We start from the raw sequence: 16,960 nt of genomic DNA, 5'->3' as shown, positions 1-16,960 counted from the left end.
CAGATCTGCAGCTTGATAAAGACCTGAGGCTGTTTAGTTTAATCAGACTTTTGTAGATCCCACCTTCACTGTTCAAAGCACTGGCTGTCAATGTGTTTTCTGGTGTTGTCACTTCTTTCTGAACAAAGACGACAGAGGTACACAGCTCTACTGGTATTGTCTGTTTTATTTAAACATGGAACTTTAACTTGAAAGCTTAGAAAGCTGTGATCTGTGGTATATCTTTGTAATGTTTGTAAATTCTTATGCAGATACTCTTATGCCAACCAGCACGAACTTTTGTGAGTGTGAACTGCTGTGCAGTTAGAAAGAAGAAAGGTGTGTGAGCTAAACCAGCAGGAAGGCTGCAGCCGTGTAACCTGGGGGGCGCAAACGGCACGAAACGGGCTGCAGCGGCGGAGCCCTCGGTCCCGGGCTGTCCCGGGCAGGCGGCAGAGCCCTCGGTCCCGGGCAGACGCAGCCTGAAAGCTCCCGGCCCCGCCCTGCGGGCGGACAGCGCCGCTCTGCGGCCGCCGGTGGCTCCGGGACGGGAGGCGAGGGGCAGGGGGGGCCAGTGCCGGACGCGGAGGCGGGGGGCGGGGGCGCAGCCCGGTGGCGGACGCGGACGGGATTGGCTCCTGCGCGGGATGGGCGGGGACACGCTGCGTAAGTGCGCGGGCCGCGGAGCGCGTGCCGGCGGTGCGGCGGCTGGAGCAGCGCGCGAGGAACGGCGGGGCCGGCGGTGAGCGAGGGGCGGGCGGGCGGACAGCGGGGAGACTGGACGGGGCCGGCCCGGGACCGGCTGAGGGGCGAGGCTGGAGGGTGACAGACGGGCTGGTTTCGGAAGGAGGAAGGCGAGGGGCAGCCAGCCGCAACAGCGCGGCCCCAGGCCGGGGCGAGGGGGAAACACGCGGGCGGCTGTGAGGGAAGGGAGCCCCGCGCTGAGCGCTGCGCGGGGCTCGGGCGGGGCCTTGGGGCGGAGGGGGAGCCCCCGTAGTGACACAGGACAGAGGGAGGAAAGCGAGCGGGAGGGGGCAGCGGCGGGTCGGGAGCGCCAAGGGGGGGCGCGAGGGGCGGGGGGGGCCGGGAACGGAGGGAGCGGCGGAGGAACCTGAGGGCGGGACGGCGCGGGAGGAGCTTAGGCGGGAAAAGCTGAGGTACCTCGGGGAGGGGATGATATCGGGGGAGGCTTTGACAGGAAAGGCTGAGGTACCTCGGGGAGGGGATGATATCGGGGGAGGCTTTGACGGGAAAGGCTGAGGTACCTCAGGGAGGGGATGATATCGGGGGAGGCTTTGACGGGAAAGGCTGAGGTACCTCGGGGAGGGGATGACATCGGGGGAGGCTTTGACAGGAAAGGCTGAGGTACCTCGGGGAGGGGATGATATCGGGGGAGGCTTTGACAGGAAAGGCTGAGGTACCTCGGGGAGGGGATGATATCGGGGGAGGCTTTGGCGGGAAAGGCTGAGGTACCTCGGGGAGGGGATGATATCGGGGGAGGCTTTGACAGGAAAGGCTGAGGTACCTCGGGGAGGGGATGATATCGGGGGAGGCTTTGACGGGAAAGGGTGAGGTACCTCGGGGAGGGGATGATATCGGGGGAGGCTTTGACGGGAAAGGCTGAGGTACCTCGGGGAGGGGATGATATCGGGGGAGGCTTTGACGGGAAAGGCTGAGGTACCTCGGGGAGGGGATGATATCGGGGGAGGCTTTGGCGGGAAAGGCTGAGGTACCTCGGGGAGGGGATGATATCGGGGGAGGCTTTGGCGGGAAAGGCTGAGGTACCTCGGGGAGGGGATGATATCGGGGGAGGCTTTGACAGGAAAGGCTGAGGTACCTCGGGGAGGGGATGATATCGGGGGAGGCTTTGACAGGAAAGGCTGAGGTACCTCAGGGAGGGGATGATATCGGGGGAGGCTTTGATGGGAAAGGCTGAGGTACCTCAGGGAGGGGATGATATCGGGGGAGGCTTTGACGGGAAAGGCTGAGGTACCTCAGGGAGGGGATGATATTGGGGGAGGCTTTGACGGGAAAGGCTGAGGTACCTCAGGGAGGTGATGACATCGGGGGAGGCTTTGGCGGGAAAGGGTGAGGGACTTAAAGGAGAGGACGGAAGGGAGAGAGGTTTTGGTGGTAAAGGCTGAGGTACCTCAGGGAGGAGATGGCATCGCAGAGGCTGCAGTGGGAAATGCTGAGGTAGCTCTGGGACGGGATGGCACTAAGGTGTGGTTTCAAAGGGAAATGCTGAGGTACTTTGAGGAAAGGATGCTGGGCTAGGAACTATGAACACATCAGATCGGTTAAGAGAATGTTGATGACAGAAATTTCTACAGTAAAGTATTCCAGCAAAGACAGGGAGATGAACAAAACTTATATCAGGCCTCCTAGGATTCCTGCAGGTTAGGGGTCAGGGATGATGAGGTTGTTAACTCGGTCCTAACTTTTTCTTTCTCTCCCTCTCTTGCAGCACCAGACTGAATGGAGAAGCAAGTGGATGGGAAGTTCCTGCGCCACGACACAGACCACATTTATTACTCTCGCCCTCCGAGACCCGGAGAACCGAACCGTTCTCATCGTGCCTTGAAGCAACCTCTGCTCATGCGCTTCTCCCAGGGAGAAGGCAGAATGGGAGTGACTCGCCACGTTAAACAACAGGGTGTACACTCTGCAGCTTTCAAGCCCAGCTCTGCGTTAGCTCACCCCTGCAATTTTGCACCGCCCACGCAAATTTGAGTTGTCGCTGGTTGTTGCAGCGTTTGGCTTTGGTGAGGACAGCGTGTGTTTGTCAGCAGTTGGTGTAGGGTGGAATCTTGAGGAGAAAGTGATATTTCCGTGCCAGAACTGGTTGGTGTTTGCATGGTATTGTGGTAGTTGTTCCCACAGGTGATCAGTGCTGGAGTGTTATTGCAGGATGAGGGGATTTTGAAGGCTTGTCTGTGAGATGCACTAGAGGCAGCAGTTGCAAACGAAAGGCTGAGGTGTGGAGAGTTTGTCGGTGGGTTTTGGACAGTTGTCAGTTGAAGAGTTGGTTGTTTGCAGGTGAGGTGTAGAGCAGAGGGTGAAGCTGACTTTGCCTGGGCGGCGCAACTGGATGGGTGTGCAGAGCTGAGGAGAGCGGGCTTCTGCGGGTGACCCTAAAGCTGGAGAACCAGCCAGCGGCAGCTCCAGACAGTCCCGCTGCCGAGCTTGGCCGTGTAGGGCCGGTGCCCTGGGGCACAGGGAGTGTGACCCTCCGCAAGCACCAAACAGCAGGTGAGGACTGTGGGGATTTGTACTGAGCTATGATATCTCTAAGGCATGTGCGAGGGGCCGGGGCCAAGGCAAGGTGGGCTCATTGTGGGGTGTGGGGAGGTGTCAGCCCCCGGACTCAGCCCCTGTCTGATTGTAGTGCCCTTGGGCTGGTGTAGCTCAGTCCTCTGTGTGTTTCTCTTCAGGTGGAGCAGCGTGCAAAGGAAAAGCAAGGAAGGAGAGGAAGGTGGTGAACCTATGAGGAAGAGTGTAGCGAATCTGGCGTGGACTCACGGTAAGGTGCCATGAGAGACATTTATTACAAACTCAGGTTTGCATTTATACTCGCTATGATGCTTGCTCAAGCATTTGCTCTTTAGCTAAGTTAGACATTACATGAGCGATGTAACTGCCATATACGCATTTTTTTCTATAGTAAGCTGTGCCTCTGTCCCTGATGTATCAGTCCTGTATCCTGTATCTTAGTAGTCATAATTTTTCCCCAAGTAGATGAATATTTGCAAGCAGCTTTATCTCCAGTCGCTACCTGTTCATATAATTCTCATTCATCTTTGTGCCATGTCTCCAACTGAAATGTACCAGTTGTAGGAAAGTCTAGCACATGATTAGCAATCCATTGTAATAAACTCACCAATCAGACCCCTGATACATCCTGATTTTGCGTTTGTAGCGCATGTTGAAGGACATCCAGGGTTTGTCTTTGCTTAAGGGATAACTTCCCTCCCATGGTTCCCAATCGCTCACCTTTCGTTGGTGGTGGGCGCGCACTGTCCTGGTTCCCGGTCCTGTTTCCTGGTTCGATTGGGCTTCGCTACCAGAGCGGCTACTGCCTTTATAGGCACGCTGAAAGTCCCTGTTCCAGGGCGCCATTTGTAGCGAATGCGGTACGGACTCTCTTTTAAGGTGCAATGAGAGATGTTTATTACAAATTCAGGCTTGTGTTTATACTCGCTATGATACTTGCTCAAGCATTTGTTGATTAGCTAAGTTAGTCATTACATAAGTGATGTGTTTTGTGTTCCCACCGAAGTCACTGCCATAAACACCTTTTTTGTCTATCACAAGCTGTCCCTCTGTCCTTGATGCATCAATCCTGTATCAACTCCTCTGTCCTTGATGTATCACATAGCATACAGTCCTTTGTTCTTGTATTTTTCCACTAATGCTTGTTCTCATGCTGTTGACTCTTGCAGTTTCTCATGTGCCCGGTCTTCCGCGTACTGACACAGAAGAGCGATCACGAAAGAGGATTGGAGCGCACCTGTGAGTCAAGCAGAGTCAAGAAAGAAGATGACAGTGGTGGACCTGTGAGTCAGGAGGGGACAAAAGAGGAGAAAGGTGATGGAGCTACGAGTCAAGAGTGAGGAGGAAGATGGGCAGCCTGAGCCAGCGAGAAGGAGAATGTATCCTTAAGCACAGGGAACGATCTGTGATTAGTGCGTCCCCCTCCCACCCCTAGAAACCGTGCTCGGGGGTAAAGTGGTAAAATGGGAGCAGGGGCTGTTGGCTGTGTTTTGGGAGGTGGGGGTGGTGAGCAGGGGCTGGGCTCTTGGACTTGGGAGCCGTTAAGGGAGCAGGGTGGTCATCCCTTGGGAGGTGTCTGTCTGCCAGCAGGTAAAGGAGGGGGAAGAGGATCCTGCCGGGGTGAGGGCCTGGCCAGCTCTCCACTCCCAGGGCTCTTGATGCTGGTGTGGTGTGTTGCTGTAAGTGCCAGGGGTGACTGGCAAAGAAAGTCTTTGTGGGGTGCATGCTGGGAAACTGTGCTGCTACGGAGGGGCTGGGTTGGTGGGAAGGCCTGTGCGGGGGGCCGGGGCCAAGGCAAGGTGGCCTTGTGGTGGGGTGTGGGGATGCGTCAGCGACCGGACTCGCCCCCTCGTGTGACTGTACGGGCCTGGGGTGGGTATATTTTTGTTTTCTGTGCATCTCTGTTCGGGTGGAGCAGCTCGCAAAGGTGAAAGCAAGAAAGAAGAGGAAGGTGGTGAACCTACGAGGAAGAGCGATCAAGAAAGAGGATTGGAGTGCATCTGCAAGTCAACAGGGATCAAGAAAGAAGATGACGGTGGTAGACCTGCGAGTCAGGAGGGATCAAGAAAGAAGAGGAGGAAGGTGATGGAGCTGCGAGTCAGGAGTGAGGAGGAAGAAAATGTCCCCCTTGGGACAGGGACCTCCCTGTAATCAGGACTGCGCCCTCCCACCCCTGGAAACTGCTCAGGGGCCCAGACATCCATGGGAAGGTTGTGTCCGACAACACGAGCCAGATCTTCAGCACTGGCTGCTGTTCAGCTGGGACCAGGGGCTGCTGGTGGGGTTTTGGGAGGCGGGGTGGGTGAGTAGAGGCTGGGCTTTTGTACTCATGAGTGGTTGAGAGAGAGGGCTGGACACCTCTTGGGAGGTGTCTTGTCTGTCTGCCATCAGCTAAAGGAGGGGGAAGAGGATCCTGCCGGGGTGAGGGCCTGGCCAGCTCTCCACTCCCAGGGCTCTTGATGCTGGTGTGGTGTGTTGCTGTAAGTGCCAGGGGTGACTGGCAAAGAAAGTCTTTGTGGGGTGCATGCTGGGAAACTGTGCTGCTACGGAGGGGCTGGGTTGGTGGGAAGGCCTGTGCGGGGGGCCGGGGCCAAGGCAAGGTGGGCTTGCTGTGGGATGTGGGGATGCGTCAGCGACCGGACTCACCCCCTATGTGACTGTACGGGCTTGGGGTGGGTGTATTTCTGTCTTCAGGGCATTTCGGTTTGGGTGGAGCAGCTCACAAAGGCGAAAGCAAAGGAAAGTAAGGTTGTGAACTTACGAGAAAGAGTGATCAAGAAAGAGGATTTGAGTTCATCCGGGAGTCGAGGGATCAAGAAAGAAGAGGAGGAAGGTGATGGACGTGCATATTGAAAATGAGAGGGAAGATGGGCAACCTGAAGCATGGAGCAAGGGAATGTCTCCTAGAACAAAGGGACCTTTCTGTAATCAGAGATCCCCCCTCCTACCCTACAAACTGAACAAAGAGGACTGCGAGAGGGAGCGCTCTGACAGGACAAGAGGTATCAGTAAATCTGGCAAGAGGAGAGTGGGGGAAGCGCTCTGGCGGATCAACAAGTCTCAATATATGTGGCAAGAGGATGATGGGGGAGAGTTCACCAGTGGTTCAAAAGTCACCCAGAAAAAGGGGAAGAGGATGTCAAGGGGGGAGCGCTCTGGTCGATCACAAGACTCTCCTAAAAAACACAACAGGATGGTGGTGGGGGGGAATGTCCTATATGGGACAAGGGGTCCCGAGAAATCCAGCAAGAGGATGGTGGGGGGGAGCACTCCAGCAGACCAAGAATGTACTAAGGAAAGGCAAAAGGACGGCAGGAGGAGAGACCCAGTGGGTCAAGAGGTACCGAGAAATCCAGCAAGAGGACGACAGGGAGGAGCTCTTTAGCAGGCCAAAATCCCACTGAGGAAAGGCAAGAGGACAGCGGGGGAGAGCGCTCCAGTTCTTCAAGTGACTTCCCAGGCAGAAGGGAGGAGCATGGCGGGGCAGGACTGCGGCAGGTCAAGAATTCTCAGTCTGGCAGTAGGATGGCGGGGAGGAGCGTTCCAGCGGGAGAAGAGCGCCCTGACTAGAGGCAAGACAAGGGTGAGGGAGAGCACTCGGACGTGTCAAGAAGACTCCCCCAAAAAGTGCAAGAGGAAGGCCGGTGGGGAGAGCAATCCAGCAGATCAGGAAGTCTCGATAAATGCGGTAAGAGGATGGCGGGTGGGAGCTCCCCAGTGGTTCAAGAGGTCCCAAGATATCCAGCAAGAGAACTGTGAGGGGGAGCGCTCCAACAGGTCAAGCGGTGTCAAGAAATCCAGCAAGACAATGGTGGAAAACGCTCCGGTGAGTCACAAGATTCCCCCAAAAAAAGGCAAGAGAATGGTGCAGGGGAGCACTCTGGTGGATCAAGAAGCACCCAGGAAAAGGGGAAGAAGATGGTGGGGGGGAGCACTCTGGTTGGTCACAAGACTCCCCCAGAAAACACAAGAGGGTGGCAGGGGGAACGCCCTAATGGGTCAAGAGGACCCAAGAAATCCAGCAAGAGGACGGCGAGGGGGAGCGCTCCAGCAGATCAGGAAGTCTCGATAAATGCGGTAAGAGGATGGCGGGTGGGAGCCCCCCCAGTGGTTCAAGAGGTCCCAAGAAATCCAGTAAGAGGACAACAGGGAGCAGTGCTCTGGCAGGCCAAAATCTCAGTGAAGAAAGGCAAGAGGACAGCAGGGGGGAGTGCTCCAGTTCTTCAAGTGACTTCCCAGGTAGAAGGCAGAAGGACGGTGGGGTAGCGCTGGGACAGGTCAAGAATTCTCAATCTGGCAATAGGACAGCAGGGAGGAGCATCCAGCGGGACAGGAGCGCCCTGAAAATAGGCAAGACAAGGGTGAGTGAGAGCACTCCGAGATGTCAAGAAGTGTCAAAAAATCTGGTAAAGGATGGCAGGGGGGAGTGCTGTGGATATTCAAGAGACTCCCCAGTAAAAGGCAAGAGGACGGCGCGGGGAAGTGCTCCAGCACGTCAAGATCGCACTGAAGAAAGGCAAGGTCACAGTGGGGGGGAGCATTCCCGTTGTTCCAATGGTTCAAAAGGTCCCAGGAAATCCAACAAGAGAACTGCGAGGGGGAGCGCTCTGGCAAGTCAAGCGGTGTCAATAACCCCAGCAAGGCAACGGCGGAGAGCGCTCTGGTGAGTCACGAGACTCCCCTACAAAGGACGAGAGGATGGTGGAGGGGAGCCCACCAGTGGTTCAAGCAGCACCCAGGAAAAGGGGAGGAGGCTGGCGAGGGGCAGGCCTCTGGCGGGCCAAGATCGCTGAGGGAAGGTGCGGGGGAGCTTGCTGGTGGCTCAAGAGACCTCTAGAAAAAGGTAAGAGGGCGGCGGGGGGTGGGAGGGCGCCTCAGCTGGTGAAGAGGAACCCCGAAAACAAGGCAAGAGAATGTTGGTGGGGGGAGCGCTCTGGCGGTTCCAGAGGCTCCCCGAGATCCGCTCAGACGGCAGCGGGTAACGCGGCAGCTCAGCGTCGATCAAAGAAGAACAGGAAGGCGGTTGACCTGCAATTCCAGAGCGAGGAGGAAGACTGGCAACCCGAACGAGGAGCAGCAGAACTTGGCATGGCCTCTGAAATCCTCCTTTAATCTGGGCTCAGGTAAGCTGGAAGCAAGGGACATAGGCTGGGGTTTGGGAGGTGGGCAGGTGAGAAATGATCCGCATTTTTGATCTCCTGAGTGACTGAAGCGCCTGGGAGTTCATTTGGAGTCGTTGCCTTACTTGATTTTACACTGACTTTTGCATTATATTTTAATGACGTAGAATTTTCCGTTTTGACATCGAAACCTAAACTTCTTTGGAAATTCATCCTCTGTCCCTTCAGTCTCAGCTCGTGGCACTTCCACTGTCTCGTGGCCCGCGTTTCAATGTACATTAGATCGCTTCCTGGGCCTTGGATTTTAAGTAATGGTCCGTCACAAGTTTGTTTTTCTTGTCCTTAACAGGCAGCTTTGAGAGCTCTCTAAGGAAAAGTGATATCTTTTTACCTTGTTACTGCTCTTTCCATGTTACGAGCAGCCACCCTCTTTATGATCAGTCTCATGCTTTTCTTCCTTTCTTGCCCAGGTTCAGAAGACCGGGAATTCCAAGCTTCAAGTTTCCTGTGGAACATTGCGGGAGACCTTGATAACGTGGCAATGAGGGAGGTGATGAAGAGGAACAATACCTGTTCCTTTCCCATTTCAAGACGTTATTTTTTACCTTCCTGGTAGCTGTGAGATGATTTGCAATCTTGCGCTAGCATCTGCCTGAAAGAGAACACGGACCCTTTGGGTGCCTCCTCAAGAAATACTTGCTCTATGGTTCTGGCGATGTCCAGGCTTCAAGGGTGGGGCATAGGGGAGTGTAAATCTTAGGGGGCCTCCCGGGATGTCTGCAGGTTTGGGTGACCCGTGGCTGGGACGGGGACGCCGAGGTTGTCAATCTTGTCTTGAATCTCTCGCTCCCTCTCTTGCAGCACCCGAGACCGAATGGAGGAGCAAGTGTACGGGAAGTTCCTGCGCCACGACACAGATCACATTTATCGCTCTCGCCCTGAGAGACCCGGAGAACCAAACCGTTCCCATCGTGCCTTGAAGCAGCCTCTGCTCACGCGCTTCTCCCAGGGAGAAGGCAGAATGGCAGTAGCTCGCCACGTTATACCACAGGGTGCACACTCTGCAGCTTTCAAGCCCAGCTCTGCGTTAGCTCACCCCTGCAATTTTGCACCGCCCACGCAAATTTGAGTTGTCGCTGGTTGTTGCAGCGTTTGGCTTTGGTGAGGACAGCGTGTGTTTGTCAGCAGTTGGTGTAGGGTGGAATCTTGAGGAGAAAGTGATATTTCCGTGCCAGAACTGGTTGGTGTTTGCATGGTATTGTGGTAGTTGTTCCCACAGGTGATCAGTGCTGGAGTGTTATTGCAGGATGAGGGGATTTTGAAGGCTTGTCTGTGAGATGCACTAGAGGCAGCAGTTGCAAACGAAAGGCTGAGGTGTGGAGAGTTTGTCGGTGGGTTTTGGACAGTTGTCAGTTGAAGAGTTGGTTGTTTGCAGGTGAGGTGTAGAGCAGAGGGTGAAGCTGACTTTGCCTGGGCGGCGCAACTGGATGGGTGTGCAGAGCTGAGGAGAGCGGGCTTCTGCGGGTGACCCTAAAGCTGGAGAACCAGCCGGCAGCTCCAGACACTCCCGCAGGGCCGGGCAGGGCCAGTGCCCTGGGGCACAGTGAGCGTGACCCTCCGCAAGCACCAAACAGCAGGTGAGGACCGTGGGGATTTGTACGGAGCTATGATATCTCTAACCCATGAAACTGGGGTCCAGCCTGAGCAGGGCATGTGCGGAAGCTGTGCTGCAGCGGAGGGGCAGAGCTGAGGGGAAGGGCTGTGTGAGGGGCCGGGGCCAAGGCAAGGCGGGCACGCTGTGGGGTGTGGGGAGGTGTCAGCCCCCAGATTCAGCCCCCGTCTGACTGTAGTGCCCTGGGGCTGATGTAGCTCAGTCCTCTGTGTGTTTCTCTTCAGGTGGAGCAGTGTGCAAAGGAAAAGCAAGGAAGGAGGCGAACCTGTGAGGAAGAGTGATCGAGAAAGAGGATTGGAGGGCACCTGTGAGTCAAGAGGGATCAAGAAAGAAGACAACGGTGGTGGAACCGCAGGTCAGGAGAGCTCAAGGAAGGAGAAAGGTGATTGTGGCAGTATTCTGACATTGGGCCTATGAGAAACTGTGAGAGTTGACAGCGTGAGAACAATCATTAGTGGAATAACACAAGAAGCAAGTACTGTATGCTACGTGATACATCGAGGACAGAGGGATTGGTACAGGAATGATACATCAAGGGGGATGACGGGGGTAGCTTGTGGTATAGACAACGATGCTTTTATGGCAGTAACAATATATCACTTATGTTATGACGAACTTACCAAATCAGCAAATGCTTGAGCAAGCATCATAGCGAGTATAAATGCAAACCTGAGTTTGTAACAAATGTCTCTTGTCTCACCTTAAAAGAGAGTCGGTGCCACATTCACTACAAATGGCACCCGAACAGGGACTTTGAGTGCGGCTGTAAAGGCAGCAGCCGTTCTGGTGGCAAAGCCCAATTGAACAAGGACAGGGAAACAGAGCCAGGAAACAGAAACCACAGCGTGCGCCCATCAGCAAGAAAAGATGAGCAATTTGGAACCATAGGAGGGAAGTTATCCCTTGAACCAAACAAACCCTAGATGTCCTTCAACTTTTATTAAGAAAGCAAAATCACAATGTACCAGTAGTCCGATTAATGACTTTATAAGAAAGGCTTGCTGATCATGTGCTGGACTTTCCTACAACTGGTACATTTTAGTTGGAGGCATGGCAGAAAGTTGAACGAGAATTATATGAACAGGCAGCAACTGGAGATAAAGCTGCTTGTGAATATTTATCTACTTGGGCAAAAATTATGTCTGCTTTAATAGCGACTCAGAAGGAAGTAGTTGCGCGGGTTGCAACTAATTGTGAACCTTCTGCTCCTCCCTTGCCAGGGAAGGAGGGGGATCCTGTAGATAGATTAGGCAAAAATGCACTGACCACAGATGTAGTAGTGGATAAAGGATTGGCTGATAACAAAGCCCCTGCATGTACCCTACAGTGAACACTTTTGGCAAATGATGGTTTGTGGGAGTCGCCTGACAAGCCCCTTGATCCTGGCCCGACGGACCCAGAGTAAGAGCCTGATTTATTCCCCCCGGATGTTACTTTGCAACCGAAAGTGCACACTAATTAAACCATGTGGGATAAATGTAGAGAAGAGGCTTTGAAAACAGGAGACTCGAAAGTGGTTACGGCATGGCCAGTGATCTGTTGTGAACAGCAATCTCCAGGCTTTCAGCAGCTACCATATGATGTTGTAAAGGAATTACCAACATTAGCTAAAGAAAATGGGGTTACTTTATCATTTGTTATACATTTTTGAAGCATTAAGCTCCTCTTACGAACTTACTCCACATGACTGGCGTTCTTTGTTGAAAATGATCTTAACCATACAGTATATTGACTAGTAGTTATCTGATTTTTGGGAGAACTGTACTATAGAGACCGTTGATAATGCATATCGGATGAGATGGATTGATTGCAGTCCTTTAGCTGGGGAATGTGCCCGTGCTTTGCCAGATAATCAAGTTGCGTAACCCAGAGAGATATATATGTGGTGTAATAGCAAAACTAGCAATGAAAGTGGTTCGGAAGTTACTGGAGGTTGGGAGAGATGCCAATACGTCCTTTTCAAAAATCTTGCAAGGATCACAGGAACCTTATGCGCTGTTTTTAGACCGCTTGCAAACTGCTTTGGAGAGACAAATTGATAATGACACAGCGCATGAGTTGTTACTAAAATAATTGGCTTTTGAGAATGCTAATGCTGATTGTCAGCGTGTGTTGCAGGATTTGGGAAATAGGGAAAAGGTGTACTATAGCAGATATGAGAGTGTGTCAAAACATAATGCAACTGAACATTATACCAGCTCTCTAGCTGCTGCTTTAGCAGCACAGTTACAAGTATTGGGAACAGAACTGAAATCGAATTGTTTTTGTTGTGGGACACTGGGTCGTGTAAAGAAAGATTACACAAAGTATGCACACCAGACTTCGAAGGCTGTACCTCCTAGAGATCGTCCAAAATGGGGAAAGGGCAAGCACTGTGTGAGTGAACATCATTCAAGGGTTAATGTAAAGGGGGAGCCAATTAACCCTTCCCAGGAGGTGGGGGACAGGACTTCCCCCGCCCCCATCAAATAAATTCAAGTCTAAACTCATGACCCGAGATCTCTTCCCTGGAACAGCTGGAAGTGCAGGGCTGGACTTGGCTGCCAGCCCGTCAGTGATGATAATTAATTACTGCTGTGGTATTGCTTATTCCCAGAGGAGTGTGGGGGCCTTTAGTGCCTAGTGTGCATGCTTTGTTAATAGGTTGATCATCTACTACCAAATTGGGTTTGTTTGTTTTACCTGGAGTAATTGACTCTGATTATCAAGGTGAAATCAAAATTATGGCATGGACACCTGTGCCACCTTGCTACAACCTGAGGATGCCCCCAGATTTGCATTTTGTGTTCCTTCACTTAATCAAGAGGAGCCTATGAAGAGATAGCATTGGGTGGTATCACCACAAGGGATGAGAAATAGTCCAACCATTTGCAAGACAGTAGTTGCAGCAGCTGTACAACCTGTGAGGAAGCTGTACCCCTCAGCTTGTATCTGTCGTTATATGGATGATATCTTGCTTGTCATGTTATAAGAGCAGGAACTACAACAAGTAACGCAAGTCCTATGTAACGCTATACAAAAGGCTAGATTACAAATTGCACAAGAAAAAATTCAGAAAACTGCTCCATGGAAATATTTGGGGTGGCAAATAACAGAACAAGAAATCATTCCTTAGCCAGTAACTCTTAAATTCCATAATATCATGACCTTAAATGACTTACAAAATTGCTAGGAGCCATAAATTGGCTCCGACCTATTTTGGGCATTGCCACAGAGGAACTGTGTCTACTTTTTACACTTTTGAAAGGAGACCTGAATTTATTGTCTACTCAGGTATTGGATGACAAAGCTCAGCAGGCCATATAGAAAGTATTCGATGCTGTTGAACAAAAATAGGGATGGGGACGCAATTTGCAGCTGCCAGTTTGGCTGGCACTCATAGCCAATACCGTCCAACCGTTTGCAGTACCGTTTCAATGGGACAAGTCATTAAGTGATTCTTTAAGAGTTGGAATGGGTTTTTCTAGCTCACACACCAATGAAAACAGTTTGGATAATAAAAGAAATGTATGCAAACCCAATAATTAAAGGCAGAGAATGTTTGTATGCTATGTATGGGACAGACTTTGAATGTATATTTATTCCTACAACAAAGGAGAATTTGCAATGGTAATTAACTGAAGATGTGAATTTCCAGATTGCATTGGCAACATACGCAGGGAACATATCAGTTTATTACCCTCAACATAAACTGTGGGCTGAAATTGGTAATTTACCGTTGTATGGCAAGTGCTGCTGTCAGCAACGACAAGACTGAATTTACCGATGCCTCTGGTTGCTCACGTAAAGTTGTAATTACATGGCTAAACTCAGATACCCAGTGTTGCAAACACAAGGTAGAAAAAGGAGACCAGGGGTCAAACAAGTTCTTGAGCTGACAGCTGTTAGGATCGCTTTTGAGTGTTCTGTAATGAGCCTTTGAATGTTGTAACTGACTCATATTGTGCAGCTGGCATACTTAACCGCCTGGAAGCTTCTTTTCTTAAGGAAGAGGATGATCCTCTTTTGATGGCTGAATTGAGAATGCTATGGTTCCTAATAAATCATAGACGTCATGGTTTTTATGCAGCGCACATCCGCTCTCGCGCTGCCCTTCCAGGATCTCTTGCGGAAGGCAATAGGAGGGCCGATGCACGAGCTGTGCCGCTTACTGTGCCTAAAGCCTTGGAGCAAGCTAAATTATCACATAAACTCTTTCACCAGAATGCAAAGTCGTTAAAACGACAATTTCAAATTACAACGGATCAGGCCAGGAGCGTTCTTATGTCCTGCCCTGATTGCCAACAGTCGGCACCCGTGCCATCCAAAGAGGGTGTTAATCCAGGAGGGATTACTGACAAGTACGGCCAGCTGATGTAACGCGTTGTTCTGAATTGGGTAAATACGTATGTGTTTCTGTAGACGCTCATTCCAGATTTCTCGTTGCGGCTGCACGCACTGGTGAAAGAGCACGGGACGTCTGTAAACAGTGGTTGGCGTGTTTTGCTGTTTCAGGAGTTCCAGGATATGTAAAACCAGAGGAAAGCGGAACGCACGCTGGATTAGAGGAGCGATCCCCCGAGTGCCCAGCGCGCCGTAATAAAAGTGCCTGCTTTTTAACACTTTCAAACCCATGTTAAAGTGTCTGTTTGCTGACTTTTCGGTATCGTTTTCTGGCGACGAGGATGGGATAATCTGCCTGACCTCCCGTGGACCCCGGGATCTCTGGGACCTTGTGCCGGCACCGGGGAATTCCCGGAAGGGATCACGGATCCTCGGGCCAGCTCGGGACGTGGGTAAAACCCCATCAATGAGATAAGGCACTTTCATAGTCTGGTTTGTTTGCAGGCTGCCTGCGCGAGACGTGGGCGACACCAGCGCGTTGGGTCTGCGCGTTTTGGTAAATTGGGTAAATTAAAAAGAAATAAAAAACTAAAGAGGAAAATGAGAAAACAATAAATAAAATAGAAAAACGAGGGAATAGTAATTTGGTAAAGGTACCTTTAGTGATTTTGCTGTTTGTGCCTTAGCAATTGTATGATTGTTTGTGTCTTTAGTGATTTGTTGTTGTTGTTACTTGTGTCTTGGGTGATTTTGTAGTCCAATACTTATGGTTCACCAATTGTCTGTTATTGTGATTGTGAAATAGGTAGTGGACAATGGACAGGAGCGATTCGGAAGAAATCCCCCCCGGGCTGTATTTTGTGACATTGGAAAAGGATCGTTTGACTCCCTAGGGAACAGCAACCAGGGAATATTGTAATTAATGGTGGCCACTGTAAATAATATTAATATGCTGCACAGGTCTGAGTGGGTATACCCGAGATGTGTAGTATAGTAATGCACTACATGTAATATATAATGAGATATGTTTTAAATCATATATTGTCTATTATATAATGCATATTACACAATACAAAATGTTACATACGCATTGTATTTGAAAAAGGATAATCAGAGAAAGAAATTGAAACCAGTAAAAGGTTTGTTGACGAACAGATATTGGTGTAGAATACACAGAGAACATTAGATCAGGATTGTCCCTTGGTGAATGCAGGGTGGCATCCTAATGTCCTTATATCGGGGGACAGGCTGAATTGGTATGGACAGTGCATTTTATACGGGATTGGACACGCTGTGCCTAAAGCTGTAAATACGCCAAAGCCTTCTGAGATAAAACAGGATCGTCTGTGCCTCATTTGCTACACCCCTTTATCTGTTTCCCAAATTACGATTTAGACTGTATTTACCATTGTAAAAATAAAGCTTTCCCCCTTTAATTTTTGTCATGTATTGTAATTCATAGAGATATTGGAGCCCGTCCTACCTAAACTGTAGAAAAGACAGCAGCCATGTGTATTTTTAAATAAAGATTAAACCAAGTCTGCTAGCCCATTATCTCTAAGCGTTCTACTGTGATCACCTCCCTCCCAAGGGTCTATTGTATCAGGGCCTGACACCCACGGCCACAGTGGATGAATCGCCATGGGCAAAGCACCAGGACCCGCTTGTTGGTGTCCAGGGTATCCACTCCAGCAGACACTGTTAGTAAAAGAGCACATCATGGAACTGGAGAACCATCTAATTGTGTCATTATACACATTCACTGCTCTTTTTTCTGCTTTATACCCCTGGTAGCTTTTTAAAATGGCACAGTTTGAAAAGGATTTCTGTTTTGGCCCTGCACACGGAGGCTGATTTTCCTTTTCTAGGGCCTTCCACCCGGTTCACCGCACCCGTGTGATCACTGCGCTGCACGTGGGCAAAATCAGCTGTGCCCTGTGTTTCTCCCGTAAAATAGTAAGAACGCTAATACAATCGTGCCAGGAACTACCTTCACTGTGAATATTTGAAGGAACCCACTGCTAATGTATTGTTAATTGGTACTTGCATTGTGGATTAGATGCAACAAAAATCCATACTTTCTTTTATCCTTTGCTGTACAGGAGGTGGTTGAACTTTTCTATAGCAGATTCAATCACCTGTTGTAAAGCGAGATGGTTGTCTCCTGTGAGGAAGCAGGGTAGATTTACCCATGCTCTATAAGCACCATGGATGAGCTATATAGAGTAACAGCTTAAAAACAAACCAACCAACAACAAGAAGCTAACGATCAAAACAACAAAAGGAAAAAAACCCCAAACAAACCAACCCAAAAGCGCAGAGGCTCCTGAACGCCCCCTCTCAGTGCTGTGATGTCCGTTTCCAGGGAGCCCGTGGGGTGTCCCCACAACCGCAGACACAGGTGACCCGGCTGGGTGGTGCCAGCAGAGAACAGTTGGTGTGACCCAGCCCGCTGCGCTGCCCTGGGAAAGCCGGGGACAAAGGGCCGGGCCGGGGCATGGGGAGGTTGGTTCCAGCTCACGGATCAGCTCACAGCGACTGCGGAAACAGCCCCGAGCCGGGACGGGCCCGGCCGTGTGCTCCTGTCCCCCCG

The 16,960-nt window shown here is 51.2% G+C and overlaps 1 long non-coding RNA gene across 3 annotated transcripts; it reads left to right on the top strand.

The window, feature by feature from the left end:
• The first annotated feature begins 631 nt into the window (after window positions 1-631).
• On the top strand, window positions 632-15,803 carry LOC136102012 (uncharacterized). Of its 3 annotated transcripts, none has more exons than XR_011739212.1 (8): window positions 632-721; window positions 2,447-3,231; window positions 3,414-3,502; window positions 4,422-8,375; window positions 8,843-8,922; window positions 9,234-10,009; window positions 10,269-10,426; window positions 14,539-15,803. It is a non-coding gene; the product is annotated as an uncharacterized lncRNA (long non-coding RNA). The 3 variants fall into 3 exon arrangements; XR_011739213.1 differs by lacking the exon at window positions 14,539-15,803 and having other exon boundaries at window positions 4,422-4,664; window positions 5,947-8,375; window positions 10,269-11,003; XR_010651412.2 differs by lacking the exon at window positions 14,539-15,803 and having other exon boundaries at window positions 4,422-5,334; window positions 5,947-8,375; window positions 10,269-11,003.
• The last annotated feature ends 1,157 nt before the right edge of the window (window positions 15,804-16,960 follow it).

The sequence above is a fragment of the Patagioenas fasciata genome, chromosome 5 (genome assembly GCF_037038585.1).
Source record: "Patagioenas fasciata isolate bPatFas1 chromosome 5, bPatFas1.hap1, whole genome shotgun sequence".
Lineage (NCBI taxonomy): Eukaryota > Metazoa > Chordata > Aves > Columbiformes > Columbidae > Patagioenas > Patagioenas fasciata.
Note: the sequence above shows the minus strand (reverse complement) of the source record. Positions and strands in the feature narration are given on the sequence as shown.